Below are 10,016 nucleotides of genomic sequence, written 5' to 3' on the forward strand. Positions count from 1 at the left end.
AAAAGTAAAGCACATAGCGGAGATGTGTCGTGCTTGTATACGAAAGGCATTTACTCGCCGGAGATCTACACTTAGTCATAATAATTTACTTTTAAAAAGTGGTAATACATTCCGTGTTAAGTATAGTAGTAGGTGCACACGGATCGGAAATCAGGTTATTTTAATGTGCCGTGCAAATAAACAGGCTGTTAGTGTAAGAAATAGTGGGTATAACGCTTAGAATATCGATTAATCGCTATGAAATAATGTTGATAAATTATCTCTTGAAAGTACTATAAAATTAATGTTTCTAGTATTTTCGTACTTGAAGGATAATGAAATTTGAAAAAGAGATGCCAACAGCACCTGGTGTTCCCAGGCGGTCACCCATCCAAGTACTGACCAGGCCCGATGCTGCTTGACTTCGGTGATCGGACGAGAACCGGTATATTCAGCATGGTATGGCCGTTGGCAACTACCTTTTCTTCAATGTCCTGTTAAGGAAGTATGTTTTAAGTAAGAATTGACATTATTAACTATAAAGGCAAGCATATTAACGTCGTTAACATTACTTGGAATATACTAATATTCGAATAAATATTTGAATGTTCGAATGATGAGTGATTCGGATGTTCATAGTGCCACTATGTCCTATCGAGTTTACTATCACGAACCACGTATGAAATTGTATATAAATAAATAAAAATAAATCCTTTATTAAGTATTGATTACAGGAAAAAGGCAAACTTACATTCTTTAATGTACACAATGAAATGTATGAAAGATATTTTTAAGATATGTTTCACTTACCCTTTATAACGCAAGGTAGTTTTCAGTGTAGCATCCTCTTCAGCTGCGAGATAACGTAAGGCAGATGATCATTCAGTCGTGAAGCACTAAAATGTAATATACATTTTAACTATTATCGATAAGAATTATTTACTGCAGGGATGCAAATAAAGTGAGGCAAATTAGTAAATAAAAACCGATACTGTAACTGATAATGTAATTACGTATCTGTATTAGTTGTATATACAGTAATCGCACGATTATCCGCGGAGTTGGATGTTGGCATAATCGCGCATAATCAGCAGTATGAGCAGAAAAGGGAAATGAAATGAAATCTTTAGATTTACGTCGCATACTTATACCGGTTACGCTAAAGGAGACGGTGATGATGAGTACTGAATGAAGAAAGTGGGAGGAAACGGGAGAAACCCGAGAAAACCCATGAGCACGGTCTTTATGCACGACAAAGTTCACACGGCACGAGCTGGGATTGAACCAGGGACCCCAAGCACCGGAGGCCAAAAAAGGGACAAAAAGTCTTTCGTGCAACTTTCGTTTTCGGTAAAAAGTTTACACATAATTTAGAAAGAGTAGTTTTCTGGTCTTTTTATTTCACAAGTTGGTTCATGTCTATATTTTTTACATGCATAAAAAATTTTTCAACTCCCTTGCTTAGTTCCTGTTAAAGACCTCTACCTCTGATTGTATTTTTTGCACATATTCTTATTGTTTTCAGACAACATTTCTAAGAGCGTAATTTATCGTCAGCAAGAAAAGAAAAGGAAAGCCTCGGATAGTGGAATGTGTACTGTATATATATATATATATATATATATATATATATATATATATATATATATATATATATATATATATATATATATACGTATTAGTATATAGTTTTATTTTATACGTCTCCTATTATTACACAATGTGCAGATATTGTGAAAGCGCAAGTAAATATGTATAACTCCCCGTTCTGCACTTAATAACTTGAAAGAAGTTCGGGGAAGGTAGTGTAACAGAAAGTGCAAACAGAAATGAGGGTTTACAGGCATTTAATATTATTCCGTAGTAGTATGATTTTTTGTAAAATATATATATATATATATATATATATATATATATATATATATATATATATATATATATATATATATATAAACATACATATTCAATGATATAGTAAGAGGTTAGCAGCACTGATAGAACTGCAGAAAGTACAAAACCGTTAATAAGAAAGAGAGAGAGATGGTGGCCGCTTTTGTGCTTTTCATTGGCTAATTCCGAATTGCGCGCGAATACGTACGAGATTTCTTTCTTTTTCCTCTTCGCAGCCCAGATGTTGCCAATTAGAAGTTTTTAGTACTACATTTGTATGAAAATGTTGCCTTTAAGAAATGTGGTTTGCATACGGAGAAAAGAGCAAAATGAATATTTATCTTAGTGGGCATGAAAAAAGACGAAACATTTTGCAAGATGGACACACGAACTTCCTTAATGCAGGCGTTCAGTACATTATTGTAAAGAAAAAAACACTAAAAAGAATTACTTCAATATCCCTAGCAACATTCAACAATTCATAGAGAAAAATCTTTATTTTGAGAACAATGGAAAACTATGTAATTGTAGATAACTACTAAATTTAATGATTAAGGAAAACGTTTAGGCCCGGCCCTTCAGAAAGAAAGTGCACAGAATTTTCTCTCATGGAAGCAATTGCAAAATCAACATTTTGTTTGCAGTTATAATTAGAGGATCTATATACAGGGTGTTCGAAAAAGAATGTATCCTCTTGAAAGAAAATATTCTCTGGGCCCCTAATCCTTTATATACCGAAAGGAAGTTTGTATAGCATTTTTTCTTACCTTCGTTAGAAGAATTGAAAGTGACTACTATCGTGACACGGGAGATATTTGATCGATAGTCGAATTACTCCCATGCTCGAATGAACACGTCTCTTGTAAGGAGAGGAAAGGCTTCTGTGATCCGCTATCGCAGCTGTGTCATATCTGCAGAGAATGTTAGGACACAAACGTGATCTTTGAGAGCCTCGTGAAAAGAAGTCGCATAGTATCATGTGTGGAGACATCGGGGCCATCTGAAGAACGCTTCATCATTAGGACCAAGGGCGAGTTACGAAACACTCTGGGATATATTTATTAACATAACTTCTCGTCATTCTGCAAGTGTGGTGGAGCTCCATCCTATTGGAAAAGGAAACCTCGGGAGCCCTCTTCATGTGTAGGTATCGTTCACATCTGAAGCATGTGAAGATAGATTACTGTACTATCGTGTACCTAAAATCATTTTCTACGAATACGAACATGTCTACACTGAAGGCAGTGCAGCTCTTTTTCTCTTTTTTTTTTTGGTCATGTATTGTAACGCGGGGCAATGCACACAATAACATGTAATGTTGTGTATCATCATAAAGGGCCAGGGCGATGATTGGATCTTGATGGACGTGGAGAACTGATAGGTGATGTGAGTGGTATTGTGATCTATGGTTGTATGTTTACTGATGAATGCATAAGGAGAGGTGAAGGGGTTGCCTTTTTTTTTATGTCGATCGGCAGGGAAGCGATTGGGAAACTTTTGACTTTGTTTTTCAACCGAATATATTGATTGAATAGGTCGCCGACAATTTTACGGGGCGTCACGTCGTTGCCTTTTTCATGTCGATCGCGAGCGAAGCGAGCGTTTTTTTTTTTTTTTTTTTTTACCGACAATATGTATTGAATCGGTTGCCAACACCTTTAGGGGCGCGTCACGTCCTTCTTTCTGTGCTGATCGCGAGCGAAGCGAGCGCGAAATTTTTGACTTTTTTTTTTTTTTTTTTTACCCACAATATTTATTCAATCGGTCGCCAACACTTTTAGGGGTGCGTCACGTCCTCTTTTCTCTGCTGATCGCGAGCGAAGCGAGCGCGAAATTTTGACCTTTTTTTCTCTTTTTAATTCTTTTTTTTTTCTTTAAGAAAAAATATTGATTTCATAGGTCGCCAACATTTTTACGGGATGGAACATCGTTTATTTGTTTTTCCAACCGTCTTTCTGTCTTGAGCCCCCGCCAAGTTAACTTTATGGTGGACAAAAACTATGTGCGGTGGGTTACCGCGGGGTTCTCCCGTTTCCTCCCACTTTCTTCATTCCACCACCATTTCAATCATTTCTCATAATCAGCGCCTCTTTTAGCCTAAGCGGCATAACGTGGGACGTAAAACAAAGATTTCCTTTAGTTGCTTTCTGTCTTGATTACGAGCGCGAAATTTTTTACTTTTTTTTTCTTTCTTTTGATATTATTCATTTAATAGGACGGCAACACCTTTACGGGCCGCCGCGTCGTCGTTTACACTTCTTCAGCCCATATTCTTTCTGCTTGTTCGTTTTCCGGCATCTTGTTATCACCGCCCGCGGGAATGCCTATGTCTTTCATCGCTTTTTGAAGCAAATCTTTAATAAATATGCACTCTCACATTTCTACTAATATGCATACCACAGTGGATAGACTGTAACTAGGAAAGCAGAAGCCTGCATATCATATTATTTAACAGTTGAAAGTGAACTGCCATTTTAAGTTTGATTTTGATCAGATGAGTGCAGTTCAACTCGTCGACAATTGTGAAGATTCTCGAGGTTAGGGACCATCCATTTTGTGCTTTGTAATGAAAATGGCTGCAGCCAAACTTCTCTGATCTGAATGAAACTTGGCATGATGATACATCTTGACCTGCTCTACAAGTTTATTTAGTATTTTCCGTTGCGCAGGCTTTTGCTTCTCCAGGTTCTCCCATGGAACTGAGAAACGTATTCAGTCGAACTTCTGCGGTAAGTCAGTATATCATCCTGAGAAGTTTGATCGAGATAGCAGAGGTTCGACTATTCGTTTTTCAATTCCATGTGATATTACAACACGGTGAACTAAATTTATATAGAAACACTTTGATTTTGTTTTGTTTTTTGCTAGCATTAAACTGAGAAAATGTTATTGAATAGACAGAGAACACCACTCAAAGAAAAGTACATCATAAGAATATATATATGGTTGCTGTGGTTCTCGGTTTAATTTGCTAGTTAAGAAACTTGCTCTAAATAAGTACATCTTACAGGTGAAAAACTAAGCCAGGCGATAGAATTAAATATAAAGTTATACACTTTTATTTTACGTTTACTAGTGTTGGGTTACTACTGTAAAATAAGTCAGTATATATGAAAGATAACTGTATTAGGTACTATTTTCCACCGGCGGTGTATTCTTGCATAGTGTACTTAATGTTTACAAGCGGGGCGCTACTAGTATGGATGCATGACAAGTGCTATTGAAACTCGAAAACTAACTGGTTTCCACTACCCTTGCTTATACGTATACCCGCGTCGCCTTCGCTCCTGTTCACTTTGGACGCACATTCTTGCTATCGCTCAGGCCCCCAGCTTTCTCCTGTTTTGGCTCCCTTAAATAGTATTCGTGCTTTTTATTGGCCACCTGGCAAAGCACTTGTAATGATTTTACACCAGTAACTCTAAAATACATGTGTATTACTTTATTTAATTCTGTCGTCTGCAGAATTTTTTTTTTTTTTCGTACAAATATGCCTTTTCATGCAGAACACTGAATTTTGCCTGTAAATTTTTGAGAATATGCTGTGACGAAACTTGAGCACCGTTCTTCTTTTCTTTCTTATCACGAGTCTTCTTTAGCCTAATGAGCACAATCATCACACGATAACGACTATTCTTTTCATTTAACTTGTAAACAAGTTGAACTAATAATAATAATTGATGTACAAAGGAGAAGTGTCCTACATATTTGAGGTAAAAAATAAAATAAATATACTTCTACTTCATCCGTGTTTACAAAGTTAAATGTTATCGATTTACAAAAAATGGTCACCTATCCACACACTGACCAGGCTCGACACTGCTTGACCATACATATTAAAACATCGGTCCCACTGAATACACAAGTAGTAAGCACATTCACATAAAAATAATTAGGATTACAGTATATAAAATGTGTTAATTAAAATAGCAAATGCCTTACCTTATCACAGGCGATCCAAAGCCACTGCACATCATCTGCTACGCACACTATATTCCTCCAATATTTCACTCACTTCCTATATCACGCAACAGAAAATATTAATAAAATTCACTTAGCAACATTTTCATTTTTAATCAACAATACGTATAACAATTAAGAATAAAATTAATTGTGAGCACATTGTTATAATTAGAATACTGTTTTTATTCGTTTACAAATATGGGATTAATATAGAGCTGGCAGCAACAATATATACAACTCATCCTGTATGTATCGTAAATCCTAACTTGAGAAGACATCTCTGACGCAAACAATGAGACAAGAAATCAAATACTATATCCGACACATTTGGGGTTTATTGAACTTCAATGTTGGAAGATACCACCTTGTCGGTAGTACAAATGTAATATCCTTACAACACGCGGAACTTTTGCCAGGCATATCTAGGAATTTGGGAAGATTAATTGATATCCTTAATGTGCAATGTATGATTATGACGCATTGTTATGTACACGCAGACGGAACCAGGACAATCTATAGATGACATTTGCACTGTGTTTGGACAATTTGTTCGCAGAAAGTAACCGTTTTTGTCTATGAATACTTGAGAACATGGAAGGTATGAGATATACATTTTATGCGCAAATATTATAATACAAATCATTGTTAGTTTGGTGGATGCGTGAAAGAAAGAAAAGGAGTAGATTTTTGCAGACGTCCGGATATAAAGCGAGAACTGAGAATACGCATCTATAACATCTATTTTCTTTGTGTTAATGATATCGATGAACTAAACGGGGAAACTAAAATACAACTGTTTGCAGTATAATTCGAAGTATAGTCAAGTGCAGAGGCGTACTCACGGGGTGTCCACCGGGTGCGGACTCCTCGCAAAAGTTCCTAAGTGAACATACATTTGCAGACTTTCTCATTAAATGTAGTTATTAACAGGGAAAATATTGATGTATCATCAATATAAATCTGATCTTACACTTCATCTGTACTCTGTCTGTATCATGTTTTTGTGAAAAAGTAAGTGGAATATTTATCGTGTTTTCGAATGCAGAATAATAGTATATAGACATAGTGGCTTGTAGTATTGGAACCTTGCCCCCCGAAGCTTGGATCCCTTAGAAGAAAAAAAAAATGCATGCGCGCCTGGTGAAATGGTTAACGAATTCAGTTCACTCGATGAATCGACAGATAGTAATACACATTTCGACAGATCGACAGCATTCGACAGATACAGACATATGAAAGTAGCACAAGAATTAGGCGAAAGTCCGTGCGTTTCCTCAATTCACGTAGGAAACAACAGAAAATATCAACTACCATAAAATAATCCGTATATATATTTAATTTATTTGGAATAAAATAAATATAGAAACAACCTGTTCATACATAACTACGGTAAGTGCGTTAATTGCTAACGTAAGAACAAATATGAAACAAGGCACAAAATAAAAAAGAAAAATAAAGTTAAAGGGAATAAATATTTAGGCTTGATTGTCATTCGTATTAAGAAGCTGGGTAATAAAATGTTAAAATCTACAGAAAATTATGAAATTAAATCAGGATTTGAAATAAAAGTCTATACATTGGAAGTAGGCCAGGGAGTTTGCAAGGCAGATGTGTGCGACACGCGTTACTTTATAGATTCCCTTCATTGAACTATAGTAAGCAGTACGAAGATGGTACTTTGCGTATAATCACAGGAAGGATTGAAGTTAATTACCATGGTAATATAATTATTTATTGATAAGTATTTCCATGTTAAATTATGAAAATTATAAGCACAAGGAGGGTGAAAAAGTAGTGTGACCGACTTAGCAATGACTGAAACATAAAATAGAAAAGCGAATAAAAACAAATGCCTTTTGAGTTATGTGGAATAAAGTTTCTTCTAGCCAGTAAGGAAGAATAGGATCTGGTGCATTCATTGAATACCTGAAAAAAATCGTTTATCAAAATAGAAGGAAACACACTTATCGTTGTGGCAACTACGAACTTCTGTTTACCTCAGCCCGCCTCAGCAAGTGCTTTCTATCCGGTCCGCGCTCCGTAACCAAACTCAACGCTGCCTGCCAGCGAAAATTTCATTCTTCAGTATCGTTGAGTTTATTGCAGAAAGCAATGGCAGATACGGCATCAGCACCTGCAGCCCCGGCACAGGCTTCTCCTAAGAAGTCTGCAAAGCCTAAGAAACCAAAAACAACACCTTCTCATCCAAGAACATCAGAAATGGTGAACAACGCCATCAAGAATTTGAAGGAAAGGGGAGGAAGTTCACTGCAAGCTATTAAGAAATACATCTCTCAGAACTACAAAGTGGATGCCGAGAAGCTTGCTCCATTTATCAAGAAATACTTGAGAAGTGCAGTTGCTTCTGGGTCTTTGGTTCAGACCAAGGGAAAAGGTGCATCTGGATCGTTTAAGCTTAGTGCTTCATCGCTGAAGGAGAAGCCTGAAGGTGGATCTTCAACCAAGGCGAAACGATCAGCATCAAAGGAGAAGAAGCCTGCGAAAAAGCCAGCAGCTAAACGTCCCAAGAAGACTGGTGAAAAGAAAAAGGCTGCTGCTCCCAAACCTAAGAAATCACCATCTAAAGTGAAGAAGGCAAAAACTCCCAAGAAGCCAAAGGCCCCGAAGCCAAAGAAGGCTACAGCAAAACCGAAAAGTGCTAAGAAGGCTGCACCAAAGAAGAAGTAAATGTGTCAGTAAATCATCTGACATTTTAAAACGGCTCTTTTTAGAGCCATCAAATACTTTGAGAAGAGTAAAATTGTGCTTTTCCTATCATTATCACATGTTCATTCATAGCAATGTATAGTATACACGCAAGGGACTTTGAGTTTTCTTTTTAACCGAAGCACTTCTTGATGTAAGTGCTTTATAACAGAGGGGAATTGAGGGTGGGGAAAGAAAGCTTTCACGGGTGTCAAGAATGGTGTACTCGAAAAAAAATGGGGAACACATTACGTAATGTCAATTTGTGATCACTTACTTTTTCCTTGTTCCTATCTTCAAGTAGCGAAACAGTACAGAAAACGCACTTAATGCATTTGTTAGAAAAACTTTTGCAGGCTGACTGGGTTCGATTCTCGGTGGGAGCTCAAATGTTTCGCATTGCACGTTAATAAGTAGGTCCACGTTTGAAACAGCCTTGCTGCTGAAAGGGACACTAAACTAAAATCAACTCTTTTCAAGGCTGGGGTGAAAGAAATGTTCGAACTTATTACAACTCGTGAAAGTGAAGTAGACTGTTTCAATTTAACGTCGTACTATTATGATTTTTATGATAAAGGAGACGGGTGATTACGCCTAATGAATGATGGAAATACTGGTGTAATGAGAAAGTGTTAGGAAAAGGGAACACGCTAATAACCACGGATACCGTCTTATAATTCGTAATATTGCTATAAAGAAAAATAGTAACACCAGCAGAAATGTAGGTGTACAATTGAACTGATGTTAAGTACAAACAGACACTTAAAGAAAGTTTAGTTTAACGTTTGCATTCAACAGCAGCGACCTCTGAGAAAATATTACTTTTGCTACCTTGGAAGAAGTACATATTTCGCCTGCGAGTTCTATGAGATTAATAACGTTGAGAAGGGCAAACAGTGGTTGAATCGAAGTTAACTTATGCAACATATGGCAAAATCGAATCCTTGACCACATAAAACGAAGATAATCAATCGGTAAACATAGGGGAAAACTAAAGAATATACTTGAAAGATAGGATGATATACGAAACGAGAGGAAAACGAAGGTAGATGTATTAACTATGCAACATACGGCGTGAGAATTTAAAAAAAAAAGATAACAAGTATGGACAAGATCCTTGTTAGGATAACAGCATCTCTAAGTAGTGTATTGGTCCTAAAAAGGACCGTTTTTGAACTCAGTGCCAGAACTTCAAACTTAAGCACGTTCCCCACGGATGCGGCGAGCAAGCTGAATGTCCTTAGGCATGATTGTGACTCTCTTTGCGTGAATAGCACACAAGTTGGTGTCTTCGAAAAGCCCTACAAGGTAAGCTTCACTTGCCTCCTGTAAAGCCATGACAGCTGAGCTTTGGAAGCGAAGATCTGTCTTGAAATCTTGTGCAATTTCTCGGACGAGTCGTTGGAAGGGCAGCTTGCGGATGAGCAATTCAGTGCTCTTCTGGTAACGACGAATTTCTCGGAGAGCCACAGTACCAG

General features: G+C 37.0%; 1 non-coding gene across 1 annotated transcript; it reads right to left on the reverse strand.

Moving 5' to 3' along the window:
• Positions 1 to 333: 333 nt before the first annotated feature.
• LOC145678220 (5S ribosomal RNA) lies at positions 334 to 452 on the reverse strand. Its single transcript, XR_014130308.1, has one exon. It is a non-coding gene; the product is annotated as a 5S ribosomal RNA (ribosomal RNA).
• Between the last annotated feature and the right edge of the window lie 9,564 nt (positions 453 to 10,016).

This window comes from Thermobia domestica, unplaced genomic scaffold (genome assembly GCF_964235325.1).
Source record: "Thermobia domestica unplaced genomic scaffold, izTheDome1.hap1.1 HAP1_SCAFFOLD_2106, whole genome shotgun sequence".
Lineage (NCBI taxonomy): Eukaryota > Metazoa > Arthropoda > Insecta > Zygentoma > Lepismatidae > Thermobia > Thermobia domestica.